Below are 4,885 nucleotides of genomic sequence, written 5' to 3'. Positions count from 1 at the left end.
TCATTTTGTAGTAAAAGCATTTATTAGATAATGAGAACTAGTTAACCAATTTTGAAGGAATATATCTTTAAGTCTTTGTTTAACTGTACAGACAAAGTGAGAATGAGATTCTACAAATTGTTCATGCCAGGCATTGTAAACCGATAGATGATAATAACTGTTTTATGTCTGTTACTAATTACGTTTTCCATGGCTATCATATAGTATCATCATTTCATAACATTTTCTTGGCAATCTGTGGCAGGGGCACTGTTAATAATTTCAACCAATATCTAATAATTTTTACATTTGATTCTATGTACGTGGATATCTTCCACATTCTCCGTAGACCATACAAGTTGACGTGGCTGTTTTACGCTTAGAGGCTGTACATACAAATTGACTTTTCTATGACATCAAAGTTGTAAAACCCCATACTTCTGCACCATATAACAAAATTGGGTATATTTTGGCGTCAAATATTTTGAAAAAAAAGACATGAATAAGTCGCCTAAAATATGTATATATTTTATTATACCTATTAATATTTTCTTTGCTTGTATAGCTGCCTGTGGTGTGTGTAGTGCCATGAAAGATGATTGGTAAAATGCACGCCTAAGTGTTTGCATACAAGAAGTGGTTGTTTCAGTCTATTTCCCTTGAATAACCATTTTTCATTGTGGATAAAGCTTACCTCTCTCTTTTTAAAACGCCTAAGCGAGGATTCATAGTTTGTTCCTGTTTATTGGATCAACCTTGGAAAAATTTACAAATAAGACATAGAATTTTGTCCCTTGATTAAGGATATTTCTGAATAATAGAATGTAAAACAAATATGTTATCAAGAGTAGTGTATCCCTTCTTAAAGCCAGTTTGTGATTCTGTTGTCTTTTTCTAGAGTATCTGCCCATTTAACCAACCTCCTATTTATGGTAGATGTAAATATTTTGCCAAATATGAATAATAACGTTATGCCCCTATAATTTTCAGGATTGTTTACGTCTCCGTTCTTATGTATAGCAACTATTATGCCAGTGGACCAGGATTTGGGGAAGTATCCTTTTTTCAAGATGATATTTAATATCAGTTCTAAGAGTGGCAATGGTAAAATCTGTATAGAGTTTAAAAATTCAGAGATGGTAGAGTCTATACCAGAAGATTTATTAAGCTTTTAAGTTTGTGATACTATGAAGTAGTTCCCCTTAGTAATTGGTGAGTCAAGAATATATTCTACGAAGCTTGGACTAAAATCAGAACAATCAGAATTGTTCACTTCTGTAATCAGACTGGTCACGTCATGCACTGTCATTATCCGAGTGGGAGAACAGGTCACTGATATAATTGTGCCAATCATCAATTTGTATATTATTTCACTTGAATGCATGTGTCCGTTTATTTGTTTCAGCATAGACCAGAATGTTTTGAATCATTTATACAATTCTCTAATTTTTGTTGTTTCACCTTAAAATATTCATTTCGCTTTGTCTACAAAGTGGTGGTATGCATTCCTACTGTGGTGGTATTTTTCTAGAGTGTCTGTGTCTTTCGATTTCCTAAATTTGTTTAAATATCTACATCTTTTCTTTTTTAAGTTTCCTGCATTCAGTATCGTGCCATGGATTTTTCATATTATTGTCTACTGGTGTGATTTTTATTTTTTCATGTCGCTAGCGGCTATGCAAAAGAGCTTCAGTTATCAAATCAAAATCAGTAAATGCTGAATCCAGAGACTCACTAAGTAGTCCTTGTACATTGGTCTGAAAGAATATTTTTTCTAAAGTGGTCTAATTTATCCTGTTCCCAAATAAATCTAAAGGATTTCTTTCATTGTATTGGGGATGCATGGCAAGCGTTTGCTGTGCATGGCGAATACACTAAACGCCAAAAAGAAACGCTACCCTCCTTCCGTAATGACGGATGTACCTATTTTCAGCTGGCGTTGTGATGCGTTTACGTCCATTTCTTGGTCTGTCTACGGTGACCCCAGTCTGTCTGTAGCCCTGACCGTGACACGGTGGCATCCGGGGCGTTGGCACCAGCATTGTATGTCGACCCCATCGGCACCATCTTAATGGCTCTTTATCTCTCTTCAACTGTTAATCGTTGCACATTTTCAAGTGCTTGTGTATCATATCATGCATTCTATGCCTCTTTATACCCTATAGACTCATTCTAAACGTGAAATAGATGCAAATACTGCTTGAATATTGCTGTGTTTGGCGACTAATATTGTTATATGTAAACAGCGAAAATGGAAAAATGTTACTTTGCAAGCAGAAACTGTTAGCACAAATTAATTTTAGATGTTCCTAAACACTTTTCTTCACAATATCGAAGACATGTTTTACTTGCTTTCACTAATGCAAATCAGCAGAAAATGTTTTTAAAGACTGAAATCATAGGAATGCATAATTTATAATTTTACACTCTACAACAGTAACTTCGTAAAATGGTAACTTTAAATGGTTTTATCTTTGTCTCAAAGCAGAATTTTATTTCAATCCTTCCTTTTGGACATCTAAATCACTGTTATTTGTTTATTTCGGCATGTGACGAAAATAGGACTGTTCAACTCTTCAGAAAAAGATGCATTTTACCTAAATATTAATGCATTTGTGAATTTCTTTTCGTGATTTGCATAAAGCTGTGTTGTTGTTAAGTTTTCTTGTCAAGTAATACCTTCTAACTAATCTTTGATTGTTTTAAGTAATTCATATAGGTAGGGGGTAACGTTTCATGTTATGTTTAGTGTATGTTTCGATGGGAGCACCGTATCCGTTTCAACACTGTATACCTTTTCTCCCACACGAAGCAGACACTGCGAACTACTTTAACACCGATAACACAGCTGCTTTGTGGACCCAGAGAAACAAACAGGTCATGACGTGAACATGAACAAAATTAACGAAATAACCATTTTATCATTTGTTTTACCAGATCAGTTGCAATAAGTCTCTGATGATCCAAATTGCGTCTGTGGCGTACCTGTCAGTTAACATCATGTTACGAATGGAACCTCAAACTACATTTTGTGTTCAGTCTTAATGTTTATCATTTCACGAAGCCCATCCTGTTGCATACAGGTGCGTCTACATCGGTGCTGGTGTTGGAGGAGGTGTTGTAGTTGTCATTGTCGTTGTCGCCAGCGTTCTGTGTGTGCGAAGAAAGAGGGACCATCCTGTACATAACGGTAATGGAATAGATCCTCCCAATGCGTACATTATGTGAAGCCCATTTCGGCGTACACCGCCATGACATTGCTGGAATATTGATAACTGCGGCGTAAAACCTTATGCACTCACTCACATTATCAGCATATCACTGCGCGTGTATGTATGATGCAAGTTTACAATCTTTTTCAAAACAACACCAAAATCTAAATCCAGGCATACCCAAAAATATACCAGTATATCCTTTCACTTTGTTTTCTTCAATTGTAGGAGTGCTAGGCAATAGCGGAGACGACGACACCGCAAATCACCTGGAGACAGGTTCCACCAGCTATGCGTGAGGGCACTTTTGAATGAAAACTAACATTCATATTTCACAATATCTGAAATTGTCTCTTGGAGATTGGTGGGGTAGCCTTCTTTGTTAAAGCGTTAGCCTCGTCACACACCGGCTAGCCGGTTCTGATTCCCCGACTGGCAATAATAATGGAAGCCCTATTTTTGTGTTAGCCCAAGCTATTGCTGCCAATATTTGCTAAAAGCGTGACATAAAATCCTTAATCACACACTCGCTTTAATGTATTTGAGTTTTGGGGTATGCTGGATATTTATGTATTGTAGAATAAGGATATTCTGTTGCACCAGTCAGAAATGAAAATGGGTTTTAACCCCAGAGATTTGCCATAGTAATTAATCAACACCATGCTAGCTCCTGGGTATATAAATAACACCGGTAGCAAAGCCCTGCTCGTCTTCGCAGAAGAAGATGCAGCTCGCCTGTTGGAACTCAGGAATTATTTAAATAGAATCATAACAACATCGTAACTGTTACAAATATTAACCCAAATGCTTTTGTGACCTATATGCCAGTGCTCATTTGCACAAGACATTCAATGCAACTCAATATTGTGATCGTCTTGCCTTCAGCGTACATCACATAGGTATTCTCCCTTCATCTCGAGTGTTAACTACCTGCGGGAGATTGACCTGTCATAAATTGTAACTATGTGATGTGAATATTAACGAATTGCTAGATTTTGAATTTAGTGCTATGACATTTTCTGTTTTAAAGATAATGTACTTGCTGAATATATGCGTTTTTAAAATAAAACTCATTTGGACTTTGTACTTAAAATGATTGCCGATTCAGACTTGATGTCGTCCTTTCTGTAAGCGAATAATGCCGATGTGACGTAAAATAACTCAATCAATCAACAATCAATCAATCAATCTCCCCATTGGAATGAATACCGTATGTCGTATCATGTATGAATTATTATTGAAACGTCCATGTTTCAAGGACCCTTGACATGAACGATGGTCGAAACCAACACCATGATACTAGGTGAGGAGGCGAATTTCAATATATGCTTTTCATTACGACGTTTTACATCATAGAATTCGAGGACTACAATTGTAATTTGTTCAGTCTCGTGTCTTTATTGGCAGAAAGGAACAGTTGGGAGCCCACGGGGTAAAGCCTTAAAGAGACTTCATTCATTCGCATGGGTAGAATTAATGAAGCCAGTAATCTAGTGCTATCCCGCCGTTTTATTGATCAGATATTGCTAAGCGTAGGCTGTACTGCAAACACATTAATTTATTGCCAGTTTGGAACCATTGGAGCACAGGACACGTTAATAAGCTTAGACTTTGTTTGTTCCAGTGGATAATGATATATATGAACGTTCAAGTGACGTGACGCCAATTTCCGTAAAGCCTCCTGAAAATGTTCC

At 36.7% G+C, this 4,885-nt stretch overlaps 1 long non-coding RNA gene across 1 annotated transcript; it reads left to right on the top strand.

Moving 5' to 3' along the window:
• The first annotated feature begins 3,418 nt into the window (after nt 1-3,418).
• LOC124271127 lies at nt 3,419-4,885 on the top strand. Its single transcript, XR_006896951.1, has 3 exons — nt 3,419-3,486; nt 4,450-4,494; nt 4,816-4,885. It is a non-coding gene; the product is annotated as an uncharacterized LOC124271127 (long non-coding RNA).

The sequence above is a fragment of the Haliotis rubra genome, unplaced genomic scaffold (assembly GCF_003918875.1).
Source record: "Haliotis rubra isolate DU_JTF1 unplaced genomic scaffold, ASM391887v1 Scf1577, whole genome shotgun sequence".
NCBI lineage: Eukaryota > Metazoa > Mollusca > Gastropoda > Lepetellida > Haliotidae > Haliotis > Haliotis rubra.
The sequence above is the reverse complement of the archived record's forward strand: the minus strand, read 5'-3'. Positions and strand labels throughout refer to the sequence as shown.